This window comes from Pinus tabuliformis, chromosome 7, assembly GCF_031772625.1.
Source record: "Pinus tabuliformis cultivar Carrire ecotype Pingquan chromosome 7, CPIR1, whole genome shotgun sequence".
Classification (NCBI taxonomy): domain Eukaryota; kingdom Viridiplantae; phylum Streptophyta; class Pinopsida; order Pinales; family Pinaceae; genus Pinus; species Pinus tabuliformis.
In genome coordinates this window covers 1,467,793,622-1,467,818,421 of record NC_142293.1, presented here as the reverse complement: position 1 = coordinate 1,467,818,421, position 24,800 = coordinate 1,467,793,622, and positions in this window count along the sequence as shown.

The window sequence follows — 24,800 nt, the reverse complement described above, 5'->3', positions numbered from 1 at the left end:
TGGGAGATTTTCACAATTTCTATGGAGAGCAGATGACTACTGCCTAGGATTGCACATTTTTTTAGGTGAAGCCTGATTGACAGGATTGCGCAATTCTGGAGCCCAGTAGTTTTCCAGACAGAATTGCGCAATTTCTGGAGGGAAGTCTGGTTGACCTCCAGAATTGCGCAATTTCTTGGGGGAGCTGCTCAGCCTATAATTGGACAAAATCCGGATGATCAACCTATGAAGGGAATGCGTCAAGCCTTGATCAACATGTCGTCTTTATGAAAGAAAAACACTAAAGATTGTGTACTTGATGAAGAAAGACAAGGTGTTGTGAAAAGTTGGTAGGGAGGCTCCAAAACAAAGCTAAGGAAAAATTTTGGAGGGTTGTTGTAGCCACTGCAACACTTGGTGATACACTGGTAGAACTCTAGCTCTCTGAATGGAACTTGTTCGTGAAAAGAAAGTCTAACACCTTCAGAAGTATTGTCCAGTTCTCATCTCGTCTTGGTTTCACACTATCTTGATTGTAAGATGTAGCATTTGCCAAGCTCATGGTTGATTGACACAATTTCCAAGCCAAGGAAACACAACTATTTCGATTGGGGTTTAGGGGTATATTTGTGCACAAGTATTATAGTCGTTGGAGTCTTAGTTTCATCTCTGTTGTTGCTCCACTACCAACAGGCCTAGGAAGTACCTTGGCAGAGTTGCATAGGAACACAAGCATGGCCCCGCTACTTGCGAGCTTGGTCAGTACCCCAGCAAAGTTAATTGCATCACCTTTCTGCACAGTAAACCTTTCTCTACTTTAGCCTTATTCATTTTCATTTCTCAAACTTTTTTCACTTTTTTTTTTTTTTTTTTTTTTTTTATTTCCGTAACTCTGCATGGCACTTATTCATTTCATAAGCAGAAGATGGATCCTGACTTATTGGGAGAAGAAGAGGTTGTTCTAGTAGAGAATTAGCTTATTATACATTTGATGTGCCTGTTAAGGTTTTTCCCCTCACCTTACTCTACTTGACTGAGCTGACAAGGGTTAACCCAAAAAAATCGACTAGAGTAGGTGACACTAGTTAGTGCACAAGTGTCATGTTTTCACCAAGGTTCACTTCGAATAGTACGTATTTTCCTTTGACGTACAATGGACTAAGAGTACCAAGCTCTTCATATAGAGGAAAGATGATAGATAACCAAGTAGTGATAATTGCACAAGGCCTCATGTACTTTACCCAACTTGTTTCAAGAGTCATATGTGGTTTCGTGTGAAACTAACCTATTAACAAAACAAGCAAACAACTGAACAACAAAGCAAAGAAAGAGCAAAAGCAAAAGAGAAAGCAAAGGTAGTAAGAAAACAAGCAAGAAAACAAACAAAAAAACAAAGCAAGTAATCAAATAAGCATGCAAGCAAACCAACTGAAAGAAAACACTACTCCTACTCTTAAACTAACAATACATGGGCCTGATCACATGAAGTGATATTTCCAATGCAAACACTGGTGCATTGGTTGACCCATGTTGATGAAGGCTTGGTTTGCGAGCAACCCAGTTGTGAAACCAACAACAAAGAAAGATATAACAATGAAGACAACTACACTTTGTGTTTCAAAGTGCTCACGAGACATAAGTGAGTGCAAGTGTATGAAGAGAAATCTGTGGACACTCTTGACAGTGACATGAAAGCAAATGAAAGAAACAAAGACAACTTGCATCGTGCACATGTGCTTGCAATGTAAGATTCCTCTAATGCATAAGTAATAGGATTGTGCAGTTCGAGTGGAGGAAGCATGATCTATGTGTGAGATTGATCTTCAATGCATTTAGATGAGTGATGACAAGCCTTGGGTGATTGAACAATTTCTTAATTGGGAGTGAGACTAACCCCAAGAGAGCGAGGTACTAACATAACCATCAACTCGAGCTGAAGTGCCTCGATAGTCTTGGGTGTTTCAACTTCATCGTCAGATAGATTGTCATAAACCAGTGGCTTCAAAAAATCAACTGCGATAGAAACATGATCGTGATCAAATTTGGGAGTAAATGGATCACGACATCCATGATCAGAAAAATCAACAATTTTATCGGCATCCTCATGGTCTCATGAATCAAATACAGGGGTATATGAGAAGCAAACAAATGCATCCTCTGTGTTTCTAGGAAATACATATGAAATATCAAGTGGATTTTCAATGAATAACTTATCCTCTTTGTTGTCGAATGATGGACTGACATCCGGCATGCCCAACGAGTGATCAACAATGGGCGCATCCATGGGTGAAGATGCACATGTGAAATCCTGGAGGGAAAGTTCACCAAATATGTCAGGAAAGAATAGAGGAGGCTCAGATGAAAGGGAGTCATCCATCGTTGAGTGTTGAAGCTCTAGCTCCCACTCATACTCTTCATGAATGACAGTGCATGTTTGTTGTGAAACACCAACTTTGTCAGTGGCTTGTTCCTCATTCATAACAAATGTAGAGTTCAAAATGGAAGAACACAAGACAATATCATCTGGAGGAATATCAAAGTGCGAAGATGGAGGTTGTGGAGCAAAAGGCATATGACAACTCGATGGAATCACAACCAAATCTATTTGAAAATTAAGCGAAGTGATGTTGGGAGGATTTGACAGTTGAACAGGTGTGCGAGAATGATCCTCAACATCACTCTACAGTGGTGTAATTGTTTGATGAGGGGATGGTGGACAGTCACTTGTGACAGTGACCATCTCCATCTGAGATTGTGCGGATCCATCACTGGAGAATGTTGAGCAAGGCTTGATTTCAAACTTCTTGTTGGGATGGAAAAATTTCTTAACACAATACTTGCACAGGTCCTAAAGACAAAAAAAATTCATCTAGCTCTTCGGAGCTTGAAATGCAAGTCACGGAAGTGCTGCCAAAAATCCATAGTCGATTCATGCAGAGCCTTTCATTGTCGTAAAATTTTTTGGTCAACATGGTCTGGATCAAAATGATAGAATGTGTCTTCAATGAGATCATAGAAGTGCTCAAGTGAGTGCATGATGTTAATAAATAGGCTACACAACCATTGAAGTGGAGATTCATGAAGTGTGTATGCAAGTAGCAAGCTGGCATGTTCATTAGAACACCCATCTTCCTCATGAAGCATGGAAAGAAAGGCATGTAAGAACTAAGGCTAGGCCACTTCACCTTCACCATCATATATGTGGACAAGAGATCAAAAAACTCCCTCATGATGGTGACATCTTCATGATTCAAAAAACATTCTGGAGGGAGAAGAGTGAAAGAATCCATGAAAGATATGTAAAGGTTCTAAACATGATGAGAGGACATAGCTTGTCATCTGGACCTCCTTCTAGCACCATAAATTTTGATGGTGTTGGACTCGCCAACATGTCAGTGGATCTCCCTGGTAAGAAGTTGCAATTAGACCTTAGAACATTTGGTGTAAGACTCCCATCAGTGGGTTGTATGGTAATTCCTTGATTGTGATTTCAAATAGAGGCAAGTGAGATAACGCTATTGGTAACAAGGGCCTTACAACTACAGCGAGCCAAAGAAGGTGCATGAGAGGTTCTAACACACGAGGGTTGAGGTGAGTGTGCCCCTTGGAAACCTGTGATAGAATGAATCTGAGAAGGGAACACACGATCGAAGATACATCACAACATGGAAGGAAAGTTAGAAAGCAATCCAAAGTGATGGTTAAACAAACAACACATTTCAGAAACATTCATACATACATACATACATACATAGCTATACATGGATGCGTAAGAAAACCAATACATATATCATTTAAAGTAAACTAGATAGCATAGAATAGAATACAATTTATGCATGAAATGTGTCGGCTTTTGTTATATTAAGAAGTGTAAGTTCCCATCATACAATACATACATGTCCAACCACTAGTTTCAATAGTGGAACGTAACAACCACGACCACTTTCTCCTCCAAAGAGATGTATTAGCTGTGCACAATAAAGAAGCCAAGGCTTGTTACAATATTGTCCAAGCTCTCTCCAAGATAGTCTTATCGGAAGCTTGGGTGACCAAAATCCTATATAATGAGTTATGAGGGACTATTTATAGCAAAGGGTGGGGTGACCTTTGACATCCCCCTTTGTGACAGTTCAACTACCCTCATGACTCTTCATCAACTCTATGAATGTTACATCCAACTATTGACACTTGAATTACACTTGACATGACATTACATTACAATGCACATGTACCCATGTGAGACAAAAATTATTAAGCAAGCCATGATGCACATCACTTTGACTTAGACAACCATGGAAGTACAACTCCTCAACATCATCACAACGATCAAGAGTAACATACTGATGCCAAGATCGATAGTCCTTTATGGTGTCCATGTGCTCCAAGGTGACATCTTATGGAACCTAACTCCTGCCTCCATAGCATTCGGGTACACTGCTCGGGCTCCTCTGTCCAACTCATCTATAAGCATGTGTGTCATTGTCTTCAATGCAACTAGAACAACGACATACCTGTGCATGATGTTTGCACTGATGGGAAAGTTTGGGCTGGTAGCAATGCACATCAACTCGTCGAAGTATGAGTCAAGCTCAAGTCAGACCTATGCCTTTGTCTTCACCTAGGTGAGAGTCCCAATAGATGGGATCGCATGTGCACGCATCACAAAATCAATACTCTTGAACACACGTGTATGGGAGGCCCATATACTAGTGATGAGATGGGAGAGCTCTTCATAGTTCTGGATCTGACTTCGGATACGTGATTTCATGATGTAGGGGCATATGGCACTCTTCATTAAAGATGGAATCCAAATCGGAGCAAGGAAGAGGATGTGGACCATCAGAGCAGAACAGGGGAATTTCTATTGAAATAGAGCTTAAATGATGGAATCGATAAGTCTCTAGAAGACTTATTAAATATAATTTGCCATGTATGTGATTAGTTGAGAGTTTTGAGGAAAGGATGTGATCGGATCCTTCATAGTGATCTGATCCAATATTTCCTTTTATATATGTGTGTGTGTGTGTGTGTGTGTGTGTGTGTGTGTGTGTGATAAACCTACGCATTCAAGATAGATATAGAGATGGAACACAGTGATAGAAAAGGATTTGAAAACTAGCGTGTCCAAAATGTAATCGAGAGGGAGTTTGTTCCTCAGGCTGAAATTCCTTAGATCTGTAGAATTCATATCGTATATAATAGAAAATTGTGTGTTTTGTGGATTTCCATGTGTCTGTGTATTATGAACTTTTCATTTCTATTGTATATAGGTGTTGATGGTTAAAATCCCATTTGTAAGTGTGTTGATTGACCATCAATCACTATAGGATCGATGGCAATCCAAAGATATCGAGTGATTGTTATATATGTGGAGTTATCGTGTGTTAAATGGAGTATGGTAGAGAACTTTGTTTAACATAGAAGTCCATCGAAGGCAAGTGAAATCGAGCCAAGGAAGAATAGATGAGAGAGTTAACAAGAGCCATTAGATCAATATGATCAATGGACAAGATCATATCGCATAGATAGAGGAATTGATATCGCATCGATGGATTTAAACGTGAAAGGTGGGCAAGATCCCAAGTGGTAAGTGGTAATTTGGATTGACACTAGATTCCATTATCCAAGTGACACGTAGTAGTGAGGAGGAGAGAGAAAACTACTTTTCACGTGATTAATGCTTGTGCTGCTTGTCCACCCGAAATCCCTAACAGTCGTCGGATCTAGTGCGAGTAGATCAATAGCTAAGGTTTGTCGTGCAGGTTAGTTGATCAAGCTAGAAACAATCATCGGATCGAGCACCAGATTGAAAACCAAGATCTAATCGTATATCGCAAAGTCTAAGGGCTAGCAGACGATGTAGTAGAATGTCAATATTCCAATAGCAATATTGTGATATCGTCGATAAGCCGATCGGTGATCAGAGGTCGGAAAGCACAGTGGAAGGCTTGGGGCGATGAGCGGACCCGACGATATTTATGAGAGCAGGTATATAATTTTGAAGTCCGGCTTAGGGTTCCAAGCGAGTTTTCCCGTGTATTCCTTTGTATTGCATTAAGTGATGTGGTCCTGGGTTTTTTAAGGAAAACTCGATAGAGATGAAGTCCACGGGTTTAAAGGCTAAGGCTTAAATAAATGATTCTGATAGGGTTTGTGGGCCATAACCCACAAGCCTCAGGATCAAAAATTTAATATGAAAGGGGAATTGGTTATACCCCAAAATCTCCTTTCATCATTTGGTATCAAAGTAGGGAAAGGTTTTCCTATGTAAAAAAAGATTTCTTGTGAGAAGAAAGAGTGCAAGAAGAAGGAGAGGAGGTATAGTTGTTTAAAGCTAGAGAGTTTGTGGTCTTACTGTCATACAGATAGTAGCAATAGAGGGTGAGAAGACTTGCAACAACATAGAGCAAGGTGTGCTCAATTGGTTCCATAGGAGAGAACCAAAAGGATGCCAAAATACTAATCTAAGAGGAGAAATATTGATGAGGTATCGTGTAGCAGAGGAAGATTGTTACTATAGAGGTTGGTTGCAGCTCACAAAAGATCATGAAGGTAGTTCCACTAATAAGTGGGTAGAATTTCTAAGGACAAGGTGAAGCATATGATTGAGAGGTCATAAATTGTTGTGCCTCGGGAGTCTGCTGCAGGAGCATATGGCACTCTTCATTAAAGGAGGAATACAACATGGAGCAAGGAAGAGGATGTGGACCATCAAAGAAAAACAGTGGAAATTCTGTTAAAATAGAGCTTAAATGATGGAATGGATAAGTGTATAGAAGACTTAATAAATGTATGCTGCCATGTATGCGATTAGTTGAGAGTTTTGAGGAAAGGTTGTTATTGGGTCCTTCATAGTGATCTGATCCAATGTTTCATTATATATATATATATATATATATATATATATATATATATATATATATATATATATATATATATGATGAACCTGTGCATTCAAGATAGATAGAGAGATGGAATAGAGTGACAGAAAATGATTTGAAAACCAGTGTGTCCAAAATGTAATTGAGAGGGAGTTTGTTTCTAAGGCTGAAATGCCTTAGATCTGTATTCATATCATATATAATAGGAAAGTGTGTGTTTTGTGGATTTCCGCATGTTTGTATATTATGACCTTTTCAGTTCTATTGTATATATAGGCATTGATAGTTAAAGTCCCATTTGTAAGTGTGTTGATTGACCATCAATCATTGTAGGATCTATGGCGATCCAAAGATATCGAGTGATTGTTATATATGTGGAGTTATCACGTGTAAAACAGAGTACGGCAGAGAACGGTGTTTAACACAAAAGTCCATTGAAGGTAAGTGAAATTGAGCCAAGGAAGAATAGATGAGAGAGTGCACAGGAGCCATCAGATCGATATGATCAATGGACAGGATGATATCGTAGAGGTAGAGGAATCGATATCGCATCAGTGGATTTAAACGCGAAAGGTGGTATTTCGGTTGAGATCACAAGTTGTGAGTGGTAATTCGGATTGGCACCTGATTCCATTAACCAAGTGACACGTAGCAGTAAGGAGGAGAGAGGAATCAAATTTTCAGGCGGTAAATCCTCATGCTGCTTGTCCACTCAAAATCCCTAACATTCATCGGATCTAGCGCGAGTAGATCAACGGTTGAGGTTTATCATGCAGGTTAGTTGATCAGGCCAGTCACAACTATCGGATTGAGCACCAGATCGACAATGAATATATAATCGAATATCGCAGAGTTGAAGGGCTAGTGGAGTGTGTAATGGAATGACGATATGCCGATTAGGATATTGCAATATTACTGATAATCCAGTCAGTGGTCGGAGGTCGGAAAGCATAGCGGAAGGCTTGGGGCGATGAGTAGACCTGACGATATTTATGAGAGCGGATGTATAATTTTGAAGTCCAGCTTATGGTTCCGAGTGGGGTTTCCCCATGTTTTATTTTGTATTGCATTAATTGATGTGGTCCCAGGTTTTTAAACGAAAACCCGATAAAGATGAAGTCCACAGGTTTAAAGGCTAAGGCCTACATAAATGCTTCCGATAGGGTTTGTGGGCCATAACCCACAGGCCTCAGGATCAAAAAGTTAATATGAAAGGGGAAATTGGTTATACCCAAAAATCTCCTTTTATCATTTCAGCTTGACTGCACTAGCCTTCATTATCTTAGTAAAGTGTAGTGGGGTTCCCTCATATTGCATCGTCCATGCTTGCATGTAATCAAAAACAACATGCAAGTTCATCAAGATACGTGTTCTTCTAACACATCACTGCTGCCATCCATTGAGATGCACGACTGCCTTATGCACAATGCTAAACTTGGATTACAACACTCGCATAACTATGTCAAGGGAGAATACTTCATCTAGTATTGCCTTCTTCAGTTCAGCTGGGGCTGACACTGTAACCAACTCTCTTCAAGGTCTTCCCCAAAAGTTCTTACAAATGCTTCATTGAACTCTTAGCATTTCAGCTTGATGTCCTTGTGTAGAAACAACTTGGTATCTTCATAAATCAGTAGGCCTATAGACACCTGCTCAATTGTTTCTCTAGTTGCACTTCTGACAGTGTCCTTTGATCTTACTCTCTTAGAGGCCACTGATTCTGTACGACTAGGAGGTGAATGAAAACTTAAAAGATCTGGAGATAAAGCAACATGCATGGCAAGAAATCTGTCAGCAAAAACCAAAGCAAATTCGGGGAATTACTTAACACATACCTGGGGAATGATAGGCAAAGATTGTGCAATCTTCCTTGGGAGGCTGAGTGACTGGCTACCAGAACTGTGCAAAAGGTAGTCTGCGCTATCTGGGAGGCAAAATTGGCTGCTGGATTTGTGTAATGCACAATTCCAGCTAGTAATGACTGTAAGCTTAGGGACTGCATTGCACAATTTTCTTGGTTAGCATGAGTCGCTGTCCCTCATGAATATGAAAATCAGTCTTGGAGGACAGTGTCTTGGTAGAAATGCACATTTCTAGAGAGGAAGACAAAGCCTTCCTTCATAGCAGTCCCATGGAGACACCAAGTGAAAGAAAAAGTGATTGATCATTCATGCAAACATTTAATGAAAGATTCAGTAAAAATATCAACATGCATGTGGGTGAAGGAAGTCGCCAAATCGGTGACTATTCGTACAAAACAGTTTCACACATGTGATAACAATGAGATAGCAACGAAACCTGAAATGGTGCTAGTAAAAGATAGTATGTATGTAAACAATATCAATAATTCAAAGAAATCAAGAAAACATCACTCACACAAGAGAAAAAATAAAACACGACAAAAATGTTGAAAAAGACAAGCTGAGACCACTTACCCATGAATAGCTAAGTCAGATGTGTCAAAGCGTCCTGGATGTGTTATGGGATGTTACAGATCCAAGATCAATGTGAAAGAATTAGCTCTCATGCATCAAATAAATAAGTTTGAACTCATGACGCGCATGCCACAAATCTAGGAAAAAGTCACACTTGGACGAAAGTTTCTAGAATGAACTTTGCATGTAACTTCTGGCTACTAAAAATAGCTGCCTAAATCATCGGATGCCTTTTTCATGTTTCCTTTTTCTTTTCTTGGAAACAGAGATCCATGCATGCAAGTCAAGTTTCCTTGGTCTCGAGTGGAACTTCTCATGCCAACTGCTCATGCATGATGCTTCTCAACTCCTAGGAGAAAATCCACATTTTTGGATGGGAGATGGGCTGGTTGCCGAAGAGATTTGTGCAATTTCTAGGTAGAGCAGCTAATTTTTTCCTAGGATTACACAATTCCTCGGTTGAGCAGGCCTTCTGTGAAGGTTTGCACAATTTTCTGGGTGGAGCATGGCTGGCAAGATTGTGCAGTTCTGGAGACCAACTGGCTACCACACTAAATTACGCAATTTCTAGAGGGAAGGCTAGTTTCTCTCCAGAATTGTACAATTTCTAGAGGGAGTTTCTTAGCCTACAGCTAGAGCAAGTTCGGGTGATCAGCCTATGAAGGGAATGTATTAAGATTTGATCGAAAGGTTGTTTTGTGAAAGAAAAACATTGAAACTTTTGTACTTGACAAAGCAAGACAAGGTGCTATGAAATGTTGGTAGGGAGGCTCCAAAATGAAGCTAAGGAAAAATTTTGGAGGGTGGTTATAGCTGCTACAACACACCCCAAGCAAGGTATGAAGTTGAACATAATGAAATTTTGGCAAGGGTTAGTGAAGATGTCAGCAACCTGCCTCTCATTTTGTGACAATACTGCAAATCAATAATCCTATTATTAGTGAATTGTTCGATGTAATGCATACATAATTCTATAGGTTTGAGAATTTGATGCTCTACTGGCTACCTAATAACATGGATAACATTTTGATGGTTTCCCCATATTAGAGTAGGTTTCTGTCGTTGAACACTAGACTTGGTCAAAATCTGTTGAAACCAAATAGACTCAGTGGCAACACTATCAACACCTTGGTATTTTGCATCCATAGGAGGTAGGGCATTGAAAAAATTTCTCTCAAATTTTCTCCACAATCATTCAAATTGATCATATTTTGGGTGATCTCTAATGTTGTTGGTAAAGCAAAGCTATCAAGGAATGTCCAATTGCACGAGTCAATTTTATGTTATTGTTCCTTTATGATGTGCTCATTACCTTCTACTCGTTTATAGAGAAGAGGAATGCCAGTTACTGTCAGAGCAGAACTTACACATAAAGGAGGAATCCCTTGGAAGGGATCATCCTTCTCTGGCAGTGCATCTTCAGAACGTAACAACATCTTATGCTTTATCGATAAAATTTGAGAAATCTGAATATATTATTAGGAGAATTCTAAGAATAATTTGAGCTAGCTTGGCTCCTAATGCTCCAGAGATTTCATTTCCTATGTTGACTCTTGCAACAACTTTATATCATTTAGGGAGGCATAGGGAAGCAGAGGATTTAGCTCAAGACGCCTTGAGGATACGTGAAGCATCCTTCGATAAAGAAAGCCCTAAATTTGGTGAGTTGTGTTTTCTTCTTGGTAATTGACATATGTCTTTTCAATTCTATGCCATGAGATCCACACTCTCGGTTACAAACTCCATTTTCTGTTTGATTTTGAACTTATTTATTGAAACTTCTTTTCTTTACAGGAGAGGTTGCTGATTGTTTATCTTTGATACAACATGCTCTAGGTAAGGATGATGAAGTGGATCCCCTCATGTGGAGGGTATTATAGATCTAAGAAAAGGAGTTTGGATATGACAATCCAGAAGTGAAGGCTACATTAGAAATGCTTATTGTCTTTCTTGGCAGCTTGGGAAAAAAAACAGAGAAATTACTTCTTCATAGAAGATTAATGAATCTGCAAACAAAATATAAATATTGATTATCAATCTCGACACCATTATAATCATGTATGTTTTACCTATTAATAAAATTATGTACTTGTTTTACCTGTTAATAGAAATATTACATGTTTTCTTTCATGTCTTGATCTGTTAATCAAAATATGTACTTTTTACCTGAATTGAACATTCGTTTGAGATTGGTGGTTTTCCTCCATGAAAGAAATCTACAATAATATTTTTTTTATGTAAGCTTAGAATATCTCACTCACTTCGTTTTTTTCCATCAACAACTCTTCTTTATACTCATCAAAACAAGTGAAACATTGCACAATATAACTTCGTAAATTCACTTGATAAGGCTTTACAAGTTTAACAAATTCTTTATAATTTGACTTCCATATGATATACACAATGGAACTAATAAATACAATTTATTTTGGATGATTGAATTATGCAAATTCCCAAGGATTGTATATACTTTTTATAATACAAGAACACCAACATTGGGCATGGCCACCCTATCCAATTGGGTTAGCTAAAAAGTAAGGAAGTTTGGGCACACATCATAGTTACAACAACAACTTGAATGACATAGAGTGGAGGTCATTTTTGTTGGCATTGTGGTGTTGTGTTGTGGAGGTAGCCTCTGTGAAACAATTCTTCCATGATAAGAGATCAGATTGTAATAATTTCATCATTTTGTTTGTTGTAAGAGATCTAATAGTAATGCAGTGGGTGTAGAGACTTCATCGTGAACCAATCGTGACTAGCCACTACCCATTGAGCTAGAAGCCTATAACTAGTCTTTCAATTGTTATTCTCTTATCAGTGCAAGTAATAGTTCTATAATTATTATTATTATTTTTAATTACTTAAATATGTAAGGAAAAATATATGCTCAGATATTGAATCTTTGATCATGGGAGAAGACACCAGTAAGGCCATAATAATATGGTATGACAAAGATAAGGATATGATAGCTTTGAGGGTCTACACAACATATAAAGGTAGTGCCTTTGGTCCATATCAAAAACTGTATCAAAGTGAAAGATTACATCAAACCTTCAGGAAAATTTGTATTTCAATCATGTTTATGTGTTTGGATTTGTATCCATTTATATTGTATTCTCAATGCATATTTGTATTCCAATTATTTTCCATTTATATCATGTTGTCAAATTTACTCTGGAATAATTTTTTTTCAAGTTGCAAATTTTTAAACATTTAAGGATGTCAATCCTGTTTCTAACTTTTTTTTTTTTCTGACCAAATTTTCCCTAACTTGTGTTCAACAATTTCTTTGTTGATATGGGTGGTTGTGGGAAATTGTTGCTTGATCTGGAAGTGATTGTTTTGGAAAGTATATTGAACGTATTTAGATCAGCCACAAACCCTGTCTAAGTAAGGATTCTTTAAATAACCTTCTAGTGTGGTTCCTTTTTCTTCCTTCTAAGCTTGGCAAAGTGTTATCAATTTACATTGAACAATGTAAGAATCTAGTCTTTTCCAGGAACAATCAAGCCAACTCTTTCATTTTTCAAATTACCTACTAGTTTTGGACATATTCTTTGAAATTTCTATGTTAGAGGTGTTGGATTTAGGTATGTGATGCAAAATGCACACCTACTGTTCTATTGTTCACCGATTAGACCAGTGAAAATTATAGGCAAAATTGGAAGGGTTGGAAGTGATTGTTCAAACAATACTCTTACTAACCCGCAATACATATATTCATAAGACATAGCTACAACACTATTGTTCACCTATTTTGTTAGTGCATATTGTAGGCAAATTGTTAAATGTTGGACTTCGTTGTCTCAAGTTCACAACACCAACACTAAAGATGCAATGTATTGTGTGCATCCTTAGATATGTTTCAGATTGCGAGCTTACTTTTTAAATAAATGCATGTATAAAACTTCTATATTAGCAAAATAACCATCAATATCTTTTCCTAACATTTTGGGATGAATTCACAATAGTATGCTAAAACGTGTCATTTCAATGCTTGGAAATTGGGATATATAAATGTGAGATATATACTCTACATCTTTGGGTTATCTCCTTTTCAAATCTGAGCTTTTTTAGGATACATGTTAATTGTTTGAACATTGAACTTTGAAGAAATTCCTTAATGGACTTCGTAAATACTGGAATGAGTGGACTTCATAAGGCAGTGGTACCATAAATTGTGTTATTTCAAATATTAACAATGTAAACTTTGAAACGGGAACTATAAACTCAAAACGAGAACTTTGCCCAAAAAACCCTTAAAAGACATGAAAAACAATGCTAAAACTGAAAAGTGTGTATACTAGAACAATGGTTTTTTTCAGGATCAATTTTGAACATGTTTTAAAAATGGTAGTGAGAATGATTTTTTGTGCAAAAATTGTGCAAAAACCAGCCTAAAAATGAAAAGTGCTAATAATGGAATGATGGATTTTTTTATAGGGTTAATTTTCAACATTTAAAAAAAATGCTAGTAAAACCGAATTTTTATGTGCAAAATTTGTGCAAAAAACACCATCAAAATGAAAAGTGTTGATGCTCGAATAACACCTTTATTTTTTTATTTTTTTTTGGGGTTGAACATTTTGAAAACCTTTTTTTTTTTTTGGGGTAAATTTTGAACATTTTGAAATAATGGTGTAAAAGATTTTGTTATGACTCTGAATAACATTAAGATTTCAAAAAAATAATGAAAACATAAATTAAAAATAAAAACAATGAAAAAAACACAAAAAAAAGGTTTTAAAAAATTACCAAAACGTAAATAAAATTATAGATTAAAAACAAAACATAAAATTAAAAAAAAAAAAAAAAACAATCATAAAAATGTAAAAAAAAACAAAATTAACCTATAAAATATAAGAATCAAAAAATTAAAAAATTTTAAAGAAATAAATAATAAGAAAAACATATTTAAAAAAAAAATAATATTTTTTTAATGTGGTAAACCATAAAAATTTTTGGAAAGATAAAAAATAAAATCAAAAAAACTATAAAATTAAGTAAAAATAGGAAATTTTAAAAAAGCATTAAGAAAAACTAAAAAAAAAAATTAAATTAAAAACAAACTAGATTAAAAAAATAGAAAAGTAACAAAAAAAATAAAATTAAAAAAACTGCAAAAATTAAGATTAAAAACATTTTCAAAAATCCCTAAAAAACAAAAATATCTTGAAACTAAAAATAAAATAAAAACCTAGAAAACAATTAAAATTTAAAAAAAAATACATATTTTCAAATTAATCATTTTCAAAAAAACATTAAAATTAAAAAAAACTAAATATATTTTTGATATTTATTAAAAGAACATTTAAAATATTTAAAATATATATATTTTACAAATATATATAAAATTAAAAAAAATATATTTAAAATATCTATATCTATATCTATATCTATATATATATATATATATATATATATATATATATATATATATATATATATACACACACACACAATAAACATATTTAAGAAAATTTATTTTTTATTTAAAAAAAACAATTTTATTGGAAACTACCCCCATGGGTGGTCGGGCAGTGGCTATTCAATTTCGAGAATCGAATAGCTACTTTCCAGCCACCCCCACGGGCGGTTGGGTGGTGGCTATTCAATTCTCAGAATCGGATAGCCACCACTCAGCTGCCTGTGGGGGTGGTCGAGTGGTGGTTATCTGATTCTCAAAATCAGATAGCCATCGCTCAGCCACCCGTGGGGGTGGCCAAGCGGTGGCCATCTGATTTTGAGAATCGGATATCCACCTCAAGGTTGATCAGGGAGGGTGGTCGAGCAGTGGCTATTTGATTCTGAGACTCGGATATCCACCTCAAGGGTGAACATGGGGTGGTTATCTGAGTCCGAGAATCAGATAGCCACCGTCTAAGCACCGGTGGGGTTGGTTATCTTATTCTCGGAATCGAATAGCCATCGATCAACCGACTGTGGATGTCATGCCCCCACGCCTGCGGTAGTCTTTCAACCGCTCTTCGTGAGGTGCGCACTACCAGACACTTTCTTTTCACCAATACTTATGTTCATGGACTATGCCTAACCATTTGTCCTACTTAGTTTGTGTTTCTAAACCAAGTATTAATATTATTCTTTTATACCAATGAACACCCATACACATTCATTGTCATCAACAATTATACATGAACAACACAATTGCACAATATAAAGGGAGGGGCAACTCCCCGAACAATGAGTCTGCCCGAATATATTATATTATTCAACTTTTCAATATTTACAAGTATACTTGGAAACCCCAAGTTTCATACTTAGCCAAATTTACAACTTTCCACATCACCGTGTTTCAACCGATTTCCTTACCTGAGTTGGGTGGGCGTGCCCTCACACGAGCTGCCAACTGCACTCCACAACTGAACTTTGTTTATCATTTCACAACGCGCGGGTGACCTCACCCGAGTCACCCCGTGTTTCCTCTTGCACGACGGGTGGGTGACCTACCTGAGCCACCCCCTGTGCTCCTTCCACCCAATGACGGGTTCATTCACCCGCACCCTCGCCTTTCACCCAATTTTGCATGCTATCTCCGTGTGATGTTGCCCAAAGGCGAGCACATTAGAACTACGCCTCCTTGCTACAGCTATACACCTCTCCTTCGCACTTCACTTGTCCACTGAAAGACTTGCTCAAATGTCATGATCAAATGCTCCATCGCTTTCCTTTACTTATACCATCGGTTGGGCAAGTTGAGCTACCCAATCCAACTTGCCAAACGCCCCTTACACATCGCAACTCTCCCTCCAATTGTTAGTCAGCCTTCGTTCAAGTCACCATCATATGTAAGTCAGACCTTGGGTGTGTCCAAACGCTCCCCACACTATATATAACCATTGATCACCTTCTATTGTGCATTATACTTATGCATCTTCTCACACTTTTGTCCACGCTGCTCGCTCATCCATGTTTCCAACTCGCTCGCTCACCAAACGAGTCGCACTTCACACCAGTGGTCGTGGTAAGAACCGCAGGTCCTTACATCCTCCTCCACCTGAAGTCATTGTCATCCTCGATAATAAGCCATCCCGGTAACCATCCTGCCACCAAGATCATCATCTCAACTGTCTCATCCTCGGTCATGATATCAACCAGTCCATACACTGCAAACATCCCTGCAACATATGTAAAACAACTACCTCCATCATGTGTCATCCCCATCCTGTGAACTGTCGTCAGATACTCCCCAATGTTAACACACATCTGTACACTTCTAGACCTCATGATTTGAACTAGTTGGGTGATCAGTCCAACTATCATGCTCAAACCATAAGAATGCACATCCTTATGCCATCATTAGTCTTTCTCAGACTCTGCCACATCCTAGACTCACCAAAAATCTCTCCCATGCTCAGGTCCATGGAAACTCCATCCCATCTGCAAGATGTCATGATGCTAATGCGAAACCATTCTTGCACCATCTCTCATACCTGCTCAACTTGTTTTTTGAGGAATCACTGCCATGAGTAGCTAACAATGAGCTCCATCTTCTATGTCATCTAAGAATATGTAGACGGAGTAGAGCCTGAAGGCTCACCCTCACTAATAATTTCAATCCATCTGTTAGGATACTATATCTCCATCCTCCGCAGATATGCCACCCAATCCTCCTCATGGATATTCGGTCTCAAATAAACCTCCTCTTCATCATCATCCTCAACCTCTTCTAGCCTTCTTGACACATCGAAGATACTATCAGAAAGTGACCTCATAACCAATGACTGCTCGATAAGCTTTGGCTCAGCAGCAGAAAACCACTTACATACATCATCCAATCGCTTCTTATTCTCCATCTGCGTCACTGCTAGTTTACAATCAGGCTTTGTCACACCAATGGTTGGAACACCAATGGGTACATCTTCCCTTCCATTGTAAATGTATAGCTTATTCAAATGAGGAACAATCATAGCATCAAATTGTTTCAAGAATTCCATTCCCAGCACAGCCTCAGCGTCATCAATTCGCACTATAGTGAAGTCGACTTTCCCGATCCACTCTCCTAGTGTTATGTCCACTTAAGATCAGTGTACTCATGCCGAGTCTAGAGTTCATAAAACTCTTCCCTCATCTGCACATGATCCTCTAGTTCCTTCATGACTAGATCCATCTTTGTAGTCCAGTAAGATTCCAATGCCTCCATTCTCTCTAGTATCCTATTTATAAAGGCCTCGGTCGCATTGTGGCTAGATTCACCCGATATAACATGAGTTTCACCTGCCATCTCTGCTTCCTTCTTCCCTCTTTGTGATCTAGTATCGAACATCTACCAGCTTCACCTGTACCCTGCAAAATGAACCAATTCTTATTTCACTTGTGTGAAACCAACTTCCTTCACCTACAAGTACCTATAATTATTAGTGGAAACAGGTATTGTCACCAACTGTCAAGTGCATATCATCTTTAACTTCCTGCATAACTTCTCACCAAATTTTCAGACCAGCTCTGATACCAACTCGCGATAGTGTAGTGGGATCAGCACTTCTTCAACAACCTGGATATCAACTTCAGCTCTAATACCAACTGTCACACCCCAAGACCTGCAGTAGTATTTCGACCGCTCTTGGCGAAGTACGGCACCACCAAACACATTCTTTTCACCAATACTTATGTTCATGGACTATGCCTAACCATTTGTCCTACTTAGTTTTTGTTTCTCACCAAGTATTATTATTATTGCTTTATACCAATGAACACCCATACACATTCATTATCATCAGCAATTATAAATGAAGAACACAATTGCACAGTATAAAGGGAGGGGAAACTCCCTGAACAATGAGTCTACTTGAATATATTATATTATTCAACTTTTTCAATATTTACAAGTATACTTGGAAACCCTAAGTTTCATACTTAGCCAAATTTACAACTTGCCACACCACCGTGTGTCAACCGAGTTCCTTGACCGAGTTGGGTGGGCGCGCCCTCACACGAGCTGCCAACCACACTCCACAACCGAACTTCGTTTACCGCTGCATGACGGGCAGGCGACCTCACCCGAATCACCCTGGATTTCCTCTTGCATGACAGGCAGGCGACCTACCCGAATCACCCGAGTCATCTTTCACACGACAGGCGGGTGACCCACCCGAGTCACCACCGGTGCTCCTTCCACCAAATAGCAGGCGCCTTCACCTACACCCTTGCCTTTCACCCAAGTCTGCATGTTATCTCCTTGTGATGCTGCCCAAGGGCGGGGACATTAGAATTGCGCCTCCTTGTTGCGGCTATACACCTCTCCTTTGCACTTCACTTGTCCACAAAAATACTTGCTCAAATGTGATGATCGAATGCTCCATTGCTTGCCTTTACTTATACCATCGGTTGGGCAAGTCAAGCTGCCCAAGCCAGCTTGCCAAACAACCCTTACACATCGTAGCCCGCCCTCTGATTGTTGGTCGACCCTCGTTCAAGTCGCCATCATATGTAAGTCAGCCCGTGGGTGTGTCCAAATGCTCCCCACGCTATGTAGAACCATCGCTCACCATCTAATGTGCATTATTCTTATGTATCTTCGTACATTTCTATCCAAGCTGCTCACTCATCCATGTTTCCAACTCACTTGCTCACCAAACGAGTCGCACTTCGTACCAGTGATCGTGGTAGGAACCATAGGTCCTCATAATGGTGGTGGCTATCCAATTCTTGAAATTTAATAGCCATTGCCCGGATTCCCGTGGGGGTGGCTATCCAATTCTCAGAATCGAATAGCCATCGCCTAGTTGCCCATAGCGGTGGCTATCCGATTCTCAAAATCAGATAGCCACCGCCCAACCACTCCTATCTGATTCTCGGAATCGGATAGCCACTATCTGATTCTTAGAATCAGATGGCCACCACTCGGTCGCCTGTGGGGGCGGCCGGGTGGTGGCTATCCGACTCCGAGAATCGGATAGCCACCCCCATGGGCAGTCAAGCGGTGGTTATTCAATTCCGATTACGGGAACTGATACTGTTATGCATTCAATATTTGTAATATGTGATTTTCACATTAATTTTTAAGTTAATCATTATTTTTTTAAAAGAAAAGTGATTATCATTATTTTTTTGACATGAAATTCATAAAAAAACTATTATTTAACCATTTTTAGTTAAAATTTTCATATAAAATTGTGATAAAATTATCAAAACCTATAATTCTTTTGTTATATTTATGTTAAAAATAGTTATTTTTATGTCCATTCTTAAAAAATATTTTTTTTTAGAAACAATTATTTCATGTGGATTGAAAAATCAATTAAGGATGTATAAATATGTAGAATATTGAAAATTCAAAATATCAACCTTCTAATTTAAAAATGCAAAACAATCAAAACATCACTACAAAAAAATTAAAATTAAAATAAAAACAAGAAAATATGAAGAAAATGACCACTTCAAAAATTATTAAATTTACAAAATAATTATTTACATTTCATACATTAGAAAATTTGAAGTCAAAAAGTAGGTCTTTTAAAAAGAGTGTTTGATGCAGAATTACCACTTTTTTAAATCAGCATGAAAATCACTACCATTCTAAAACGCAATGTACACAAAAAAAAATAAAGTGCCAAAAACTATGCTCTAAAAAAAACATGTGTGTCTGCATCACTCCTTTTCAAAATTAGGCCACATTTTTGTATCTCTACGAAACGAGTAACAATATCAGTTCCCATTTCAAAGTTTACATTGTTTATTTGACTTCCATATTTTCACAAAATACATTGTCCTCAATAAATACTTATATGTATAGATAATTATCTTTAGGATTATATATGTGTTGGAGTGGTTCCTTTATGTTTTACTATAATCCTGATATTGACAATATTTAGCTGAATTTTTTCATCAATTGTTCATAGAATATGCAAAATATTTCATGGTCAAAATGTGGAAAAGATTACATTTCTCTTGATTTCTTTTTTTATTGTTCATGACAAGACATTCATGTTGCAGGAATGAGGTATCCTAAAGTCTGTTTCAATTTGTGGGTATTGTTTTTCCTCCCATTTTTACAAGGATGTAGATTTCATTTTCATGTTGATGGATTTTGCATATATCTTATCTAGCCCAAAATCCTAGTAATGGAGCAGAGCTTGAGTAGTTGTGGACACCTACTATCAGAGGATATTCCTACAATACCACTTCCACCTGGTATCATAAAAAGTTTAATGGTTTGTGACATAAAGAAGAGTTATTTAATAGTAGGGTTGAAAGGGAAACATCATGTCTTAGTTCTAAGTCATTTATTTATGTTTCCCAACTGTAAGTTATATGCAGGGAAAATTTTAAGGATGGAAAATTGTCTTGAAGTTTAAAAACATTAGTGAATCTCACTAATCCCTAATATGCAAACTATAAAAATTTTATTGATGTATTTGTAAAATTATTCGAATTTATAATTATTTTATATATACTCTCTATATAAAGTTGGTAATTTTTAAGGTAAAATAATTTTATATTGTAAAATTAGGGCAAAACATTTTTATAAAAAATGGAAATTGGTGAATATTTTTTTGGAAAAATCATGGAAAATTAGCCCACTTGGGAATATTAGTCCCTAAATTTTTCCATGGTCATCTATTTGATTTTGATATTTATCAGATCAATTATTTCACTAATCCGATATGCATGGCTTGTATTTCTTACCCGATGTTAGTTACTTGACATGGTTGATATAACATCCAATTCTAGGCCACTTTTATTTTAAGTCAAATATTTTATTGATTAAAAAATGTTCATATTTTGATTGGTTTACTTAGAGCTTGATTTAAAAAAGTTTTGTAACTTCCACCCGGATGTTATTTTTTCATGGTGAGCTTTTTGCACCAGTAAGGCCAGCTGAGTCCTAGAACATAGGTATACAACAAACACATATTTGGCCTTTGTTGTGTATATATTATTTTTTATATCATTGATGGATGGTTATTGATAATGTAAAATAGAGGATCGAAAGGTCCTGCCAACTCTCTTGATAAAACAAAATAAAATGGAGTGGTAGAATTGTGTTTTAAAGGGTGAGCCAAAAATCAGTACTTGAAAGGTAGAACTTGAGAATGGAAAGCTATTTCATCTGGACCTAGAGACACAACAGTTCATGGAAAAAAGTGATGGTATTCACTATTCTTCCATGAAAATAAGACCTAACCGTAAGACCACTACCCAAATTTCAGTTATCTGCAATGGAAATAGTGACTCTAGCTTTATTTGTATGAATAGTGACTTTATCCATTATCCTATTCATTTCCTATGAATGATTTTGATTTTAAAACTCCAACTAGTTTGTTGTTAATCTAATTAAAGATCTAATGAAAAACTTATAGTTTTCAAAGCTCTTTTCTAAATTTATTTTCTTAAGAAATTATGTCCTTTTACTTTACGTACTCTAGATTTCTACTCTGTGTCATATGCTATGATATAATCTCCTATATAAATAGACAGAAGCATTGTACAACATATTCTAACAGTATTTCCAAATACAAATTTTATTAATTAAGAACATCTTTTGGACTTCTTAGCTAAGTTATGATTATATTTCAGTAGGGGATTTTGTGTACGTTGATATTGTGTTGTCTCTTTGGTTTCTGTCAGGTAACAATGGTTAATAAGGAAAGCATTCTTGAGAAGCATGCACACATCTTATTATACTATCGACATAAAACTCCATGGTTTTCAGGCATGGCAACAAAAATGCATATGTTAGTGGGATATCCAAAATCCGTGTTTGATGAATTTAATAATAGTGATGATTTTGATTCCCTGTAAGATAAAGAATGTCACAAGTAAAATTCAAATAAACATAAAAAGCTCAAGAATGAAGGTGAATTTATTTCTTTCTGTCCAAGTCAATTTTTTTTATTTGTTGGTTGATGTCATGTTTTCAGTGCAGACTTTAGAAATTCCAAATTACATGTTGTTTTACGTAAAGGATATATATATATATATATATATATATATATATATATATATATATATATATTATATATATATATATATATATATATATATATATATATATATATATATATATATATATATATATATATATATATATATATATATATATATAATTTCTCATATGTCGTTCATGGTTTCCGGAGATCCGTGTTACATTTGCACAAAAATTTAGATATCATTCAGATATCTAAAAACCAAGCAACAACAACATTGATATTTTTCTTTCACTCAACCTATAACATATTGCATCTATTTTCATCAATGCTCTTCTTCCATTTGTTATCCACTTATGACATATCCTTTGCAATATGTAGTGCATTTGCCAGTTATAGGTCATTTATAGGTTATAAATATCTTCAAATTTTTACTTCTAATTGAGTATTCAACTAAACATATTGATTTGCTTATACACAACTGTTTTTACCTCCACCCACTTTCCAAAACTTCCATAACCATTAGGTATGGACCTGCAGGTTCAATGTTGCTTTTCTTGTTTAGTAAAATATTGTCGAGACTTTAGTTTATTGAAAGTTATAGAATTTACAATTTATGAAGTTTCAAGGTCTAATTTTTAAAAGTCTAATTCTTTAAAGGATTCTAGCTTAATGGAAGAGCACCTGCTTTTCGAGAAGGAGGTTGGTGGTTCGATTCCATCGTGTCATGACATCCATATGGAATGGCGATGATTAATTTTTTGTGATGGAGGCTCTTTTGACTATCACCAATGAGCTTTGGTGACTTTTTTCGACCCTCACCAAAAATATGAATTGGTGACGGTTGACGAACGCCACCATATATACGCATAAATAGTGATGACACTCAAAGGTCCATAACCATAAATCGTTGTTGTTGATATGAAATGGTGATGTTCACTGTCCATCATTATATTCATTATTCGTGATGAACCTTGAATGTCACCACAACAGCTATCCTTCTCATAATGAGGCTTTTGGTGATGGTGAACAAATGCCACCTTATATATGCACCAATAGTGACGACCATGAAAGATCCATCACTGTAAATCATTGTTGTTCATATGAAATGGTGACGGTCACTATTTGTCATTATAATCAATATTGGTGACGGATCTTGAATGTCACCATAACACGTATGATTTTTGCGGTGCCACCAATGGTGACGTTCAATTTTTGGTGACCGAGGCTATGGTCCATCACCATGACTCATATGAAATGGTGAGGGTCACTGGGTAGCCAAGGATGTCATTATAAATCATTATTAGTGACATAATTTGAATGTCACTAAAAGATCTATACTTTTAGTGATGCCACCTTTGGTGATGTTCAGTTTTTGGTGAGGGAGGCTATGGTTCGTCACCATTTCTCATATGAAATGGTGATGGTTGATATCCATCATTATAAATAATTATTGGTGATATAATTTGAATATCACTACAACACCTATACTTTTGGCTATGCCACCTTTAGTGATGTTCAATTTTTGGTGATGAAGGCTCTTTTGACTGTCACCAATGAGCTTATGGTGACATTTTTCACCCCTCACCAATGAATTTTTTTCTTGTAGTGCTCGTGAATAATCAGAAGAAGTGCCTTGGCGTCATTGTGCAAAAACTTATGGAAAAGAACAAGAAAGTGAAAGAGAGTTCTACAGTTGGTTAGAACATAGATTTGTTATTGATCACTATATCCTTAACTAATGATCCCACAGCGTTAGTAGATAATCGTTCCTTCAAATAATTATCCTAATATTTCTCAAGTTATTTCTATTTTATTCCACCTTTCATGGCATTGATACGTAATGTGGAAGAAATTTTCTGATGAAGGCTGGCCACCAACTTCATTGGGCTCCAATTGAAATTTTTCTGTCTAGCTTCTAATTTATAGTCCTTAAGCTCTCTCATAATGGTATATGTATATTAATCAGATGGAAACCAACTTCATAGGGCTCCAATTGACGTCCTTCTATCAAGCTTCTAATTTATAGTCTTTAAGCTCACTCTCTGGACTATCTATATAAACAGTTGATTTTTCACTAGATAGAAAACGAAGTTAGCAACCTAAAGTTTTCTATCACATTTTTTATTTAAAATAAAGTCTTATACAAAACACAAATAAAGGCCATGATGAGTTACGTTAACAAATGGGTCCTGTCTATTCAATTTATTCATTAATATAAGTAAATATTGTCTCTAACAAATGCATTTCACATAGTTCTATGCATACTGGTCTCTTAGAATCAATATTGAACCATTTTCATTCAATTCTTCAAAGGTTGATGATCTAAGAGCATGCTTTGACATTAAGTCCTCATGTTGAAGTCTCTGATTAGATATTAGTTTAATAATTATTCTAAGTATGAAGGGGATCCTTTTAGTTTGAATAAAAAAAACGTCACAGGATTAATTTCGGCCATTCAACATATTTCTATCTTCACAAGGTATCAACGATTTAACGTTGTTATTGAATAACTCGGAGGATTAGGAGGGTCAAATTGATTCAGGTGCTTCCTCAACAAAAGTATCTAGATAATTATTGTGTTTTAAACAAAATACAGGAGTGCCTTGATGTGA